We start from the raw sequence: 16,310 nt of genomic DNA, 5'->3' as shown, positions 1-16,310 counted from the left end.
CTGAATATAAGGTGATTTTCATTTCCAGCCTTCATGAACAATTATATATCACTTATACATTATTAAATACTAAATCAATAGTAGTTATTAGGATTACTGTGGTTTGGAATTGGTCAAATGTGCCTGGAAAAAAAATATGATCAGAAAATCAAAGTGCCTAATAATTCTGCAGTGTGTGTGTGTGTGTGTGTGTGTGTGTGTGTGTGTGTGTGTGTGTGTGTGTGTGTGTGTGTGTGTGTGTGTGTGTGTGTGTGTGTGTGTGTGTGTGTGTGTGTGTGTGTGTGTGTGTGTGTGTGTGTGTGTGTGTGTTTTAAATCACCTCGTTATTCTGTGTTCTTTCAATTACGGATTTCAATTAATGGGCCATATCCAAACGTGTAGTTCATATTTATTGATATTTTAATCTGGTCATGGTTGAGCACACTTATGCTTAAAATCAATAATCAATTTTGCAAATGCACAAATATAGCTCTTTGAATAGCGGAGCTTCACATCCAGCTGTTGTGCAGGCAAGGTTTTGGAATATACAATGAAATTATTTAGCAATATTATGTGGGAAAAATAGCTTTAGCTGAATAAATACAAAATGAACGTCCGCTCACAGCAGCGCCTACTGTCCGCCAGGCCTCGTGCGGCTGAGAAAGGTACGGGTAACACTTTAGAATAATGGTCATTAGTTAACATTAACTAATAAAGAACTGCACTTTTCACACCATTCTTTGTAAACCCTAGAAATGTTTGTGCGTGAAAATCCCAGTAACTGAGCAGATTGTGAAATACTCAGACCGGCCCGTCTGGCACCAACAACCATGCCATGCTCAAAATTGCTTAAATCACCTTTCTTTCCCATTCTGACATTCAGTTTGGAGTTCAGGAGATTGTCTTGACCAGGACCACACCCCTAAATGCATTGAAGCAACTGCCATGTGATTGGTTGATTAGATAATTGCATTAATGAGAAATTGAACAGGTGTTCCTAATAATGCTTTAGGTGAGTGGATTCCTGTGATCAAAACTGAATTGATCATCATTACTCCAGTCTTCAGTGTCACGTGATCCTTCAGAAATCATTCTAATATGATGATTTACTGCTGAAGAAACATTTATGATTATTATTAATGCTAAAACAGTTCATATTTCTGTGGAAAGAATCTTTTTTTCAGGATGTTTTGATGAATATAAAGTTCAAAATAACAGCATTTATTATACAGGTAAATAGAACACTTTAGAATAATGGTCATTAGTTAACATTAACTAATAATGAACTGCACTTATAAAGCGTTTATTAATCTTTGTTAATGTTAATTTCGACATTTACTAACGCATTATTAAAATCTTGTTAACAATGGTTAATGCACTGTGAACTAACATGAACAAACCATGAACAGCTGGATTTATATTAACTAACGTTAACAAAGATTAACAAATACAGTAACAAATGTACTGCTCATGGTTAGTTAATACATTAACCAATGTTAACCAATGACCATTATTCTAAAGTGTTACCAAGGTACGTTCCTCCACTCTTTATGTTCTTTCCTATGGGTTGGAGAATGCTGGATTGGGGACTGAGATTAGCCTGGTTAGATGTAGGTTCTCCGCTGGTTGTTTCTTACACTGTTTATACAGGCAGACGCTCAGTGTTGCCATAATCACCATCTGGACGCCGCACACCACTAACAGATACACCTCTGTGTCTAAACCCATCCAGAAAGAGAGGCAGTTCGTAGATTCAGGCGCGTTTCGTCTGGCTTCATGGTTTTTATGCGCGGTTTCAGCCACTATCACGGGCTTCTGTGTTGGAGTTTCGGCCGTGAACTTCGTCTCGTCTGGTGAATGTGGAGATGGATGGACTCTAGGTGTGATTGTTGCTGGTGCCGCTGTATTTGAGTCCACAGTTGTAGACGTTGGATCGGTGACTGTGGTAAAGACGGTAGTGGGATCTGATTCAGTAACTGCACTCGATGACAATGGGGTGGTGTCATCTACAGATGAATCTGTGTGTGTAAACACAGTTCATTTGTTCTTAATACTTCTATACAGAATTAAAAATACTTGTGTTTTGAATTGTAATGAGTCGTTAATAGGGATATACACCGATCAGGCATAACATTATGACTAATGCTGCCAAAACAGCCCTGACCCGTCAGGACATGGACTCCACTAGACCCCTGAAGGTGTGCTGTGGTATCTGGCACCAAGATGTTAGCAGCAGATCCTTTAAGTCCTGTAAGTTGCGTGGTGGGGCCTCCATGGATCGGACTTGTTTGTTCAGCACATCCCACAGATGCTCGATTGGATTGAGATCTGGGGAATTTGGAGGCCAAGTCAACGTCTCAAACTCGTTGTTGTGCTCCTCAAACCATTCCTGAAGCATTTGTGCTTTGTGGCGGTGCATTATCTGCTGAAAGAGCCACAGCCACCAGGGAATACCGTTTCCATGAAAGGGTGAAAATGGTCTCAACAATGCTTAGGTAGGTGGGACGTGTCAAAGTAACATCCACATGGATGGAGGACCCAAGGTTTCCCAGCAGAACATTGCCCAAAGCTTCACTGCCTCCGCCGCCACGCCTTCTTCCCATAGTGCACCTGGTGCCATGTGTTCCCCAGGTAAGCCACGCACACACACCCGGCCATCCACGAGATTCATCAGACCAGGCCACCTTCTTCCATTGCTCCGTGGTCCAGTTCTGATGCTCAGGTGCCACTGTTGGCTCTTCCGGTGGTGGACAGGGGTCAGCATGGGCACCCTGAGTGGTCTGACTGGACACCTTTCTATCAGAACCAGAACGTCTTGAGCAGTTTGAGCTCCAGTAGCTCGTCTGTTTGATCGGACCACACGGGCCAGCCTTCGCTCCCCACGTGCATCAATGAGCCTCGGCCGCCCATGACCCTGTCGCCGGTTCTCCACTGTTCCTTCCTTGGAGCACTTTTGATAGAGACTGACCACTGCAGACCAGGAACACCCCACAAGAGCTGCAGTTTTGGAGATGCTCTGACCCAGTCGTCTAGCCGTCACAATTTGGCCCTTGTCAAACTCGCTCAAATCCTTACGCTTGCCCATTTTTCCTGCTTCTAACACATCAACTTTGTGGACAAAATGTTCACTTGCCGCCGAATATATCCCACCCACTAACAGGAGATGAAGAGATCATCAGTGTTATTCACCTCTAATATAATGTTATACCTGATCGGTGTGTGTGTGTATATACATATATATGGATATATGAAAAAAAAGTATTGTGTATGTATAGTATTAAAAACGTATAACCGATGCATTTCCTTACCGCATTTAAGGAATGGGACATCTCCAATCTGAATGAAGCATTGTGGTGATGCTGTGTTAGCGTCGCTGCTGGACTTCAGTGACGAAGGGTCCTGCGGTCTCACACAGACAGCACTCCAGAAAAACATCACAACGTACTGTGACACCGGTCGCATGGTCTGTCGATCAGAACACTAGTTCACTGTAGACATTTGAATGAGTAAAACACAAGCATTTCTTTAATAAGATGACATGATATTTGAACAGATTTTCTCCTCAGGAATCAGGATGCAGTGGTCATTCATCATCGTCTTTCAAATATGACTCAGATGTGAAATTCAAGGTCAGTGAATCAGACCAGAAATGCTTGGAATGTCTTCATTAATATTTCAAGCAGAGCTAAAAGCTGTTTGAGATTTTCATAACACTAGGGTGACCAAGCGTCCTGTTTTCCCAGGACAAGTCCTGTCCTGGCCCTAATATAACAATTGTCTATCCAAACAGAGGGGGCATACTTTAAATGTATTGAAATTAATACAGAATCTTTGAGTAAAATTTGAGTATCTCATTGCCGGGCTGAGTGTCCTGGTTTTCGGTAATCAAAATATGGTCACCCTATATAACACTTAACCCTTTAACTGCCCCCCCCCCCCCCCCCCATTTTTTTTGGAGAATGGACCATTGAGAATGGATTTTTTGAAAATGCACTATCCAAACTAAATGGTTGTAACTCAAGAATGTTTTGGACCTAAGATCTAAGTTTGGTCCTGTTTTAAAGACACTCAGCAGATTATAAAAAAAAAAATGAAAGTATGAAAAAGTTATGCAAGTTTAAATGTACTGTACTAAATATTTTTTTTATTTTTAAAATATATATTTTACAAAAATGTTTTTACTATAAAATCAAACCCATATGTCTAATCAAGTTGTGTTTCAAATTTGTAGTTGATATCACAAAAATTAAAGTTCCCATGAGATTTTATTAATGCGCTGTACCAAAATGTCTGTCCAAATATCACTTCTATCATAAAATATGGAACCTTGAGACTCAGACCTTTTGCAACGATGGGTTTTGTCGAGATTTAAAAAGATTTTGATTATAAATGATGAAACGTGACGACGGCCAATAGGGAAGGTGCCCGCTAAAAGAATTTAGAGTACAGTTTCTATGGTTACACAATATTCAATTTCAAAATGGTTTTCACAGGATGAATTTTGAGTTTGTAAGCTTTCGAATGATACCTAATTTATGATAACACTAAAATATGTGATATAAAAAGCAAGCGGCAAAATCTCGCAGTTTCTCTTGAAGCCAATACGGAAGTGACTTTAACTGCAATTCATGGACTGACCACTAGAGACTCCAGAAGGAGCAGAATCTCATTGAGCTCATGTTAAAATGCCCAACTTTACAGCAGAAGAACACATGTTTACAGTCTGGGACAAATTGTGGTTTTGGTCTATACGGCTAATTTTGCTCTTCATGACGACTGTGAGGGGGGTGAATTTTTTTATGACTCATTTGTTTACATTATATAAAGCCTTAAAGTTCTACATAATTAAGGGCGTGGCCACTTTGAGTGACAGGTGGATTGCCGTTTGTCTGCTGTCTGTTAGTGATCGCGTCACTTCAGCTCCGCCCACGTCCCGCCTCTTTGCCCATTTTCTTTTATCCGGGTGTGACGCGCGATGATGCGCTGCCAAGATGGGGACGACCAGCTCGACGCTACTTTACAGTTCAAAACTGCTCTTCAGAATCCTATGGGTGACGTCACGGACACTACGTCCATATTTTTTTACAGTCTATGCCAGGGGTGTCCAATCCTTCTCCTGGAGGGCCACTGTCCTGCAGAGTTTAGCTCCAACCCCAATTAAACACACCTGAACCAGTTTAATCAAGGTCTTACTAGGCATACTAGAAACATAGATAGCCTATACAGAATAAAGGCTAGATGTCTTACAGCGGAGTCTCTAACGTCATCACCGGCGGCCATCTTGTCACAGGCAAGCTTTCTGGCGGGTACCTGATGTAAGGCGAGTGATCTGCATGAACACAAATACTCTTATCTCGCTGAAATCTTGACGGATTTACAAATGGTTTGGTTTCTTACAAACGTTATTAACGTGGCTATAATTATGTATGCTTGAACAAATTATGAATAATTATTCATAAGTATGCAGTGTCATAACTACATCTCTGATGTTTATAACTAACCAAACAGTTTGAAAATTGGTAGAAAATTGAGCAAGTTATGATTATTTAAAAAGTACACGCACCATTAAAACACAATGTTACGAGTGAGCGAGCTGACTGTGACAAGATGGCCGCCAGATGCGGACGTCGACCTCCATTGGCCAGCAGCGCAGACGAGACATCTAGCCTTTATTATGTATAACTATGACTAGAAACTAGAAAGGCAGGTGTGTTGAAGCAAGTCGGAGCTAAACTCTGCAGGACAGTGGCCCTCCAGGACTGACTTTGGACACCCCTGGTCTATGCACACGCCTCGGGACTTTTATTATGCCACAGTCGCCGGCGCCACTTCCTCTTTTCCGGTCATGAGTGTGAGGTAACGCAGCTCTGTTGATCATATTAGACACATCTGAGTGTGTTAATGATGTTATGACGTTACTCTGTGTGTTCTCTCAGCGGCTGCTATGACACTTGTTCACACTGCAGTGAGAGTAAAGCGTTTCTGCAAAATAAAACCAGAAACCGAGAGGAACGTAGATATGACGCCATTAACAGGCGACTCCCTCACACGTCCCGGTTCCTTGGAGAAAATAGCAATTTCTCACGATTTACAAATAGTCAGAAACATTTGGGATATTGTAAGTACTCAACTGAACAGAATATATAACACTGGCCTAGTGGTTTTTGGATATTTTACTGGAAAAAAAAAAAAGTTACATAGCGCAGCTTTAATTGTGATATAGTGAAGTAGGCGTCCCATGGAGGATGCATAAATGCATTATGGAGCATAAACAAACTTTTGAACATACTTTTGAAAGAAACATGAATTGTTTGTAGAAATCAAACAACTTTCTGACTATTTCTACATTTCAAGTGACCGAGTTACAGATGTCGGCATCATACAATGTCATATAGCAGGGGTTTTCAAACTGGGGTCCGGGGACCCCCAGGGGTCCTCCCGATGGTGCTAAGGTGTCTCCAGAAAATTTCAGAGAATAAAAAGACAAAGCAAAAATGGATAAAGTCTACCGAATATTCTAACGGTTTAATTTCTAAATGTTTCTCTCCTTTCTTGCCGTATACATTCCTGAATTGTAGTATATGTTTGCTTTGTATCTTAGTTTAGTTTAGTTTAGTTTTTCTCACTATAGTCCCCTTTATCTCGCTCACTGGGGTTGAAAGCATAGTTGCCAAGTCCGCGTATAACACGCGACTTTGGGCTTCTTTTTTGGCAAGTCGCGTCAAAATATCACGAGTCGCGGGTTGCTGTTTTTTGGGCTTATTTTAAAAAATGTGGTTGCTTGTTAGGAAAATATAACAAACAACTTCGTTTCTTTACATTTATGGTCACTGTTGTGTCCAATACATTGACTAACACTGTCTTCTCACAGCTAATAGCCATTCCGTCCTCATATAATCCCGCCTCCTTCTCCCCCTCACTGAAGAAAAATCACGTTCAACATGCAGGTATGTGACGTTATAAATGCACGTAATGATAGTTAGTAGACTTAAATAGACGTATACATTTTTACAAACAATGGCACCAGAAGAGATGTACAGAGATGGAGAGGAAACAGGGAGGAGAGGCACCTAATTTAATTTAAAAAATATTTTTGTAATGTATTTAAAATGACAGGCTATTATAAAAAAAAAAAAAAGTATACTAATAATAACAGTAGGTATGGTTCGAATTTATTTTATTATAAATATGTGGCTATATAGTATAATATATATGTGTGTGTACTCTGTTAATTATTATTTATATATAAATACACACACAAGCATGCATATATTTAAGAAATATTTGCATGTATATACTGTATATACATTTATATAATCTATAATATATATATAAATATAAATGTTTTATATATAAAAATAATATTTTTTTCTTAAATATATACATGATTGTGTGTGTATTTATATATAAATAATAATTAACAGAGTACACACACATATATTATGTAAACACAAACTTTTATTTTGGATGCGATTAATCGCGATTAATCTTTTGACAGCCCTAATATTAATATTGGGCTTGTTTTTGAAGCTGCGGTTGCTTATTTGTCTCGCGAGAGTTGGCAACACTGGTTGTAAGGCAGTTTTCTTAACACAGTATAAGCTGCTTGCATACATTTATTGTGAAAGTTGCTTATACAAATACTTTTTAACTGAAAATGTTCTTCTTTGGGTTTATACATCCAACATTAATAGCCAATTTAAGGTGGGAAACAATATGTTGATTTTATAATGTCACACTTACTATTTATTAACAGTTTAAATGTTTCTTTGTACATAAAATAGAAGGAATTTGAGGAAGAGGGTCTCTCATAAAGGTTCATCATATTTGGGGGTCCTTGGCATCATAAAGTTTGAAAACCCCTGTCATACAGAATACAATGAGCAGTTCAGACACATTGCTTCGCATTATAGATACAGTAAATCTGTCCAAGGAGCTCAACACAATGAAGAATGTAAAGTCGGATCTACTCACACAGATGATCTTCTTCCGTCTCACGGGTTGAGGAGTGTGAGGAAGTTAACGAGGTTTCTCACATTCGACCAGCCGTCTCTCACTCGTGCTCGTCCCGCTCGCCGTCTGCAAATGGGCTGTTTGGTTAAAACACATGATTGAACGAGTGTAAGTCCGTTGTTTGTCTGCTGGACGTGATCATAAGTCATGTGTGTGAGGGAGTGACCCGGGACCATGCTCACCCCGCACCGACTGCCTTCCTCCTGCATTCTCACCTGACAGCTCCTTGATAACGCTTGACGGATGAGTCCTGGGATGGAGGATTCTCTTCTCCACTGTAGGGAACTCTAAATGTTAAAACAACTGTTTTGTGCTGGATAGTTAAAGGGTTAGTTCACCCAAAAATGAAAATTCTGTCATTAATTACTCACCCTCATGTCGTTGGACACCCGTCAGACCTCCGTTCATATTCGGAACACAAATGAAGATATTTTAGTTGAAAGCTGATGCTGAGAAAGGCTTCAGACAGGCCTCCATTGGCATTCAGTACATTTACACTTCCAAGATCCATAAAAGGCACTTAAAACGTCGTTACAAAGTCCATCTCACCACAGTGGCTCTACAATAATCTTACGATGCGACGACAATAGTTTTTGTGCGCAAAAAAAATGAAAATAACACCTTTATCCAACTTGTTCTTGTCTTCCGTGTGTGTCTCCACGACGCATGCGCGAGAATATGACGCAGATCCGCCGTTCGGACACATGACCCAGAAGCGATTTGTTTACGAGCAGAGGAAGACACGCGTGTCTAAGCTGTTGAATTCTACATTGATCGTGCTTTAGGTCTCGGCGTAGTGCTCAAAATGGGGTTAAAGTGAGCATTTCATGGATTCCCGAACGCTGGATCTGCGTCATATTCTCACGCATGCGTCGTGGAGGCACACACGGAAGACAAGAACAAGTTGGATAAAGGTGTTATTTAGATTTTTTTTTGCGCACAAAAACTATTGTCGTCGCATCGTAAAATTATTGTAGAGCCACTGTGGTGAGATGGACTTTGTAACGACGTTTTAAGTGCCTTTTATGGGTCTTGTGAGTGTAAATGTACTGAATGCCAATGGAGGCCTGTCTGAAGCCTTTCTCAGCATCAGCTTTACACTAAAATATCTTCATTTGTGTTCTGAAGATGAACGGAGGTCTTACGGGTGTCCAACGACATGAGGGTGAGTAATTAATGACAGAATTTTCATTTTTGGGTGAACTAACCCTTTAAATTGATTTAGTCATGTCAAAAATATGATGTTGATAGAATTTAATGTTACCACCAACGTTTTAGGTTTACAGATGCAGTATTTTCACAGTAGGCAATTGTAACATTTTTAACATTCAGGGTTTGACTTTGAATTTCAGGAGTTTTCTGCGTTTTGGAGGCTCATGTTTTATGTGGTGTAGTATTTTTAGATTGGTTGGAGCTGTTGGTGTTTCTGTGGATGTCTTGCATTGGCGGTGTAGGGTTCGCCCACTCATAAACCGTTTTAAAGACACTTAAGATTCACTTACATCGCAAGAATTTCGATAGAGAAATCATGTGGTGGATGCATATTGTTGAAACATTTAGCATCGACATATACATCAAACAAACCATCCATCCCTCTCTCCCTCCATCTCTCACTCCATCCATCCCTCTCCATCCATCCACCCTCTTTCCATCCCTCTCTCTCTCCATCCATCCCTTTTTCCTTCCCTCCATCCATCCAATCAATCCTCTTTCCTTCCCTCCCTCCCTCCATCCATCCATCCAGCCCTCTCTCCACCTATCCCTCCTTCTTTCCTTCCTTCCCTCCAACCATCCATCAATCCTTCTCTCCATCTATCAATCCCTCCCTCCCTCTTTCCTTCCCTCCAACCTTTCACACCTCTCTTCCTCCCTCCCTCCATCCAGCCCTCTCTCCACCTATCCCTCCTTCTTTCCTTCCCTCCAACCATCCACCCATCCCTCCTTCCCTCTTTCTTTCCTTCCTCCAACCATCCAACCCTCTCTCCATCTATCCCTCCATGTTTCCTTCCCTCCATCCATCCAATCCTCTTTCTTTCCCCCTCCAACCTTTCATCCCTCCCTCCATCCGTCCAGCCCTCTCTCCACCTATCCCTCCTTCTTTCCTTCCCTCCAACCATCCACCCATCCCTCCTTCCCTCTTTTTTTCCTTCCCTCCATCCATACAAACCTCTTTCCTTCCCTCCAACCTTTCATCCCTCTCTCCCTCCCTCCATCCAGCCCTCTCTCCACCTATCCCTCCTTCTTTTCTTCCCTCCAACCATTCACCCATCCCTCCTTCCCTCTTTCTTTCCTTCCCTCCATCCATACAAACCTTTCCTTCCCTCCAAACATCCACCCATCCCTCCTTCCCTCTTTCTTTCCTTCCCTCCAACCATCCATCCCTCTTTCCTTCCGTCCCTCTCTCCCTTCCTCCAACATCCATCCATCAATCCCTCTCTCCATCTATCCCTCCCTTTTTCCTTCCCTCCATCCATCCAATCCTCTTTCATCCCTCCCTTCCTCCCTCCATCCAGCCCTCTCTCCACCTATCCCTCCTTCCTTTCTTCCCTCCAACCATCTACCCATCCCTCCTTCCCTCTTTTTTCCTCCCCTCCATCCATCAATCCCTCTCTCCCTCTCCATCTATCCCTCCATCCATCCCTCCCTCCATCATCCATCAATCCCTCTCTCCCTCTCAATCTATCCCTCCATCCCTCCTTCCATCCATTCATCATCCATCAATCCCCCTCTCCATTCATCCATCCCTCTCTCTCTCTCCCTCCATTCATCCATCAATCCCTCTCTCCCTCTCCATCCATCCATCCCTCTCCCTCCCTCTCTCCCTCCCTCCATCCATCCAGCCATCTCTCCACCTATCCCTCCTTTCCTTCCCTCCAAACATCCACCCATCCCTCCTTCCCTCTTTCTTCCCTTCCCTCCAACCATCAATCCCTCTTTCCTTCCGTCCCTCTCTCCCTTCCTCCAACATCCATCCATCAATCCCTCTCTCCATCTATCCCTCCCTTTTTCCTTCCCTCCATCCAATCCTCTTTCATCCCTCCCTTCCTCCCTCCATCCAGCCCTCTCTCCACCTATCCCTCCTTCTTTCCTTCCCTCCAACCATCCACCCATCCCTCCTTCCCTCTTTTTTTCCTTCCCTCCATCCATACAAACCTCTTTCCTTCCCTCCAACCTTTCATCCCTCTCTCCCTCCCTCCATCCAGCCCTCTCTCCACCTATCCCTCCTTCTTTCCTTCCCTCCAACCATCCACCCATCCCTCCTTCCCTCTTTTTTTCCTTCCCTCCATCCATACAAACCTCTTTCCTTCCCTCCAACCTTTCATCCCTCTCTCCCTCCCTCCATCCAGCCCTCTCTCCACCTATCCCTCCTTCTTTTCTTCCCTCCAACCATTCACCCATCCCTCCTTCCCTCTTTCTTTCCTTCCCTCCATCCATACAAACCTTTCCTTCCCTCCAACCTTTCATCCCTCTCTCCCTCCCTCCATCCATCCAGCCATCTCTCCACCTATCCCTCCTTTCCTTCCCTCCAAACATCCACCCATCCCTCCTTCCCTCTTTCTTTCCTTCCCTCCAACCATCCATCCCTCTTTCCTTCCGTCCCTCTCTCCCTTCCTCCAACATCCATCCATCAATCCCTCTCTCCATCTATCCCTCCCTTTTTCCTTCCCTCCATCCAATCCTCTTTCATCCCTCCCTTCCTCCCTCCATCCAGCCCTCTCTCCACCTATCCCTCCTTCTTTTCTTCCCTCCAACCATCTACCCATCCCTCCTTCCCTCTTTTTTTCCTTCCCTCCATCCATCAATCCCTCTCTCCCTCTCCATCTATCCCTCCATCCATCCCTCCCTCCATCCATCCATCATCCATCAATCCCTCTCAATCTATCCCTCCATCCCTCCTTCCATCCATTCATCATCCATCAATCCCCCTCTCCATTCATCCATCCCTCTCTCTCTCCCTCCATTCATCCATCATCCATCAATCCCTCTCTCCCTCTCCCTCCCGCTCTCCCTCCCTCCCTCCATCCTCCTTCTGAAGGTCAACACATTCTTACTGAGTATACAGTTTGATACCGAGAAGTATTTATTCAAGTAGTAGGTCATGCATAATTTGTATCTGACATTCAAACATATTCAAGTCCAATTAACCTTTTGAATAGACAAATATAACCTAATATATTTTTTTTATATATACATGTCAGTTGTTTGTATTGGAGGACTCTGCATGATCAGTGTATTGTTTTCTTTACTCAACAGAGGGCAGCGTTGCTTCATTTTGGTCCATCTCAGCAGCAGCAGCAGCTTCTCTTCATTTACCTCCCTGTACGGTAGTACTGGATGTGCAGAATATTTAAACATATTATTATTCTTGAAATAGGGTGATTTTCATTTGTAATGCAGAAAATACTGTGCTGTAGATTTGTAGGTTCCAGCAAGCATCACAATATCAGAATCAAATATGTATCGAGTTTATATGGTGGTAGTAAAAACAGTTAACCATAATTATCCAACATACTTTTTGTTGTTTCAGTGACTAAATTTGCGGTTTTGCAATAAAACAATACTGTAAAATAAAATAAAACTGTAGTAACTATGATGTTTTGGCGGTAGCTATGGTTACCATGGTCTTTTTTTGTAAAGCTCACTCATTGGACACATGCTTAATCATGACCACATCCACAAACATCTACATGCCCACTCACACGCTCCCAACACACGGTCACCTCATGACCTGAGCCTGAGTTCACAATGAACCACCCTCAACCTCAACTACAATGATGCTCTTTAATATTATATTAGTCAGCTATTTAGTGCTTTTTATCTAGGTCAGTTACTGATGTCACATCTGATGAGTCTTCTCACGCTATATTTAAATACGTTTGAATGTGAATGAGATTTTTAAACTACTGGGGAAAGCATTTCATCAAATAAGGACTTAAATTTGGGTCTTTTTCTCACATAAAGCTATCATACGACTTCATATGAACTGCTTTCATGCTGCTTTTTTGTCATTTTAGGAGCTCGGCAACATCTTTTCCTGTTCATTTTTGTTGTGTGGAGAAGAAAAGTGTGATCGGTCTTGAAAAGGATCCACAGAAGAAAGAAAATCAGAGATTTGGAACGACGTGATGGTGAGTAAATGAGTATAAATCACTTTATTAATTTTGTCTTTCTTTAATGAATCCTACTAAATATATACATTACTGTTCAAAAGTTTGGGGTCAGTGAGATGTTTTACAATTTTACATGGGTTTCATATGAAATTACAGGTTTACATGGGGTGCATATGCTTAACATAGATTTGTTGATGGGTTTCACATGGGATTATACGTGTTTCACATGTGATGATCTCATAGGTTTCACATGGGAATTTATCTGCATTTCTCATGTGATCTCGTGTTTCACGTGTGATCTTATGGGTGTCACATGGGAATTTTACGTTTCATATCATGTGATCGTATGTGTTTTACATGTGATGTCATGTTTCACATTAGAATTGTACATGTTTTGGATGGAAATTTACGTTTAACATGTGATCACATCGGTTTTACTTGGGAATTTATATGTTTTTTATATGTTTATATGTGATATCGTGTTTAAACACGAAATCTCTTGTTTCACATGGAAATTTACAAGTGTTTCACATCATGTGATCGTAGGTGTTTTACATGTGATTTCATGTGTTTTGCATGGGAATGCACCTGTTTCACATGTGATCTTATGTTTCACATGGGAATTTACATGTGTTTATCATCATGTGGTCATAGTGTTTTACATGTGATCTCATGTGTTTCACATGGGAATTTACATGTGTTTCTCATGTGATCTCATGTTTCACATGGGAATTTACAAGTTTTTCTCATGTGATCACATGGCTTTTACTTGGGAATTTACGTTTTACATGTGATCTCATGTTTCACATGGGAATTTACATGTGTTTCTCATGTGATCTCATGTTTCACATGGGAATTTATCATGTGTTTCTCATGTGATCTCATATGTTTCGCATGGGAATTTACATGTGTTTCTCATGTGATCTCATATGTTTCGCATGGGAATTTACATGTGTTTCTCATGTGATCTGATGTTTCACATGGCAATTTACATGTGTTTCTCATGTGATCTGATGTTTCACATGGGAATTTACATGTGTTTCTCATGTGATCTCATGTTTCACATGGCAATTTACATGTGTTTCTCATGTGATCTGATGTTTCACATGGGAATTTACATGTGTTTCTCATGTGATCTGATGTTTCACATGGGAATTTACATGTGTTTCTCATGTGATCTCATGTTTCACATGGCAATTTACATGTGTTTCTCATGTGATCTGATGTTTCACATGGGAATTTACATGTGTTTCTCATGTGATCTCATGTTTCACATGGCAATTTACATGTGTTTCTCATGTGATCTCATGTTTCACATGGCAATTTACATGTGTTTCTCATGTGATCTGATGTTTCACATGGCAATTTACATGTGTTTCTCATGTGATCTGATGTTTCACATGGCAATTTACATGTGTTTCTCATGTGATCTCATGTTTCACATGGCAATTTACATGTGTTTCTCATGTGATCTGATGTTTCACATGGGAATTTACATGTGTTTCTAATGTGATCTCATGTTTCACATGGCAATTTACATGTGTTTCTCATGTGATCTGATGTTTCACATGGGAATTTACATGTGTTTCTCATGTGATCTGATGTTTCACATGGGAATTTACGTGTTTCTCATGTGATCTCATGTTTCACATGGCAATTTACATGTGTTTCTCATGTGATCTGATGTTTCACATGGGAATTTACATGTGTTTCTCATGTGATCTGATGTTTCACATGGGAATTTACATGTGTTTCTCATGTGATCTCATGTTTCACATGGCAATTTACATGTGTTTCTCATGTGATCTGATGTTTCACATGGGAATTTACATGTGTTTCTCATGTGATCTCATGTTTCACATGGCAATTTACATGTGTTTCTCATATGATCTTGTGTTTCACATGGGAATTTACATGTGTTTCTCATGTGATCTCATGTTTCACATGGGAATTTACATGTGTTTCTCATGTGATCTGATGTTTCACATGGGAATTTACATGTGTTTATCATGTGATCTCATGGAGTGCATAAGGGAATTTACATGTGTTTCTCATATGATCTTGTGTTTCACATGGGAATTTACATGTGTTTCTCATGTGATCTCATGTTTCACATGGGAATTTACATGTGTTTCTCATGTGATCTGATGTTTCACATGGGAATTTACATGTGTTTCTCATGTGATCTGATGTTTCACATGGGAATTTACATGTGTTTCTCATGTGATCTCATATGTTTCGCATGGGAATTTACATGTGTTTCTCATGTGATCTGATGTTTCACATGGCAATTTACATGTGTTTCTCATGTGATCTGATGTTTCACATGGGAATTTACATGTGTTTCTCATGTGATCTGATGTTTCACATGGGAATTTACATGTGTTTCTCATGTGATCTCATATGTTTCACACGGGAATTTACATGTGTTTTCATTGTGATCTCATGGAGTGCATAAGGGAATTTACATGTGTTTCTCATATGATCTTGTGTTTCACATGGGAATTTACATGTGTTTCTCATGTGATCTCATGTTTCACATGGGAATTTACATGTGTTTCTCATGTGATCTCATGTTTCACATGGGAATTTACATGTGTTTCTCATGTGATCTCATGTTTCACATGGGAATTTACATGTGTTTCTCATGTGATCTCATGGAGTGCATAAGGGAATTTACATGTGTTTCTCATATGATCTTGTGTTTCACATGGGAATTTACATGTGTTTCTCATGTGATCTCATGTTTCGCATGGGAATTTACATGTGTTTCTCATGTGATCTCATGGAGTGCATAAGGGAATTTACATGTGTTTCTCATATGATCTTGTGTTTCACATGGGAATTTACATGTGTTTCTCATGTGATCTCATATGTTTCACACGGGAATTTACATGTGTTTTCATTGTGATCTCATGGAGTGCATAAGGGAATTTACATGTGTTTCTCATATGATCTTGTGTTTCACATGGGAATTTACATGTGTTTCTCATGTGATCTCATGTTTCACATGGGAATTTACATGTGTTTCTCATGTGATCTCATATGTTTCGCATGGGAATTTACATGTGTTTCTCATGTGATCTGATGTTTCACATGGGAATCGTCTCAGGTTATGACTATAACCATAGTTCCCTGAGAAGGGAACGAAACACTGCGTCCACTAGGGACAGCTTTGGGAACGCCCACAGCGTGATAGCGTCTGAT

At 40.9% G+C, this 16,310-nt stretch overlaps 1 long non-coding RNA gene across 1 annotated transcript; it reads right to left on the bottom strand.

The window, feature by feature from the left end:
- Positions 1 to 377: 377 nt before the first annotated feature.
- On the bottom strand, positions 378 to 8,108 carry LOC307135960. Its single transcript, XR_013817729.1, has 3 exons — positions 7,954 to 8,108; positions 3,288 to 3,467; positions 378 to 1,997 (listed from the first exon to the last, which is right to left on the bottom strand). It is a non-coding gene; the product is annotated as an uncharacterized lncRNA (long non-coding RNA).
- Positions 8,109 to 16,310: the final 8,202 nt, after the last annotated feature.

This window comes from Gobio gobio (assembly GCF_949357685.1).
Source record: "Gobio gobio genome assembly, chromosome: 13".
Taxonomy (NCBI): domain Eukaryota; kingdom Metazoa; phylum Chordata; class Actinopteri; order Cypriniformes; family Gobionidae; genus Gobio; species Gobio gobio.
The sequence above is the reverse complement of the archived record's forward strand: the minus strand, read 5'-3'. Positions and strand labels throughout refer to the sequence as shown.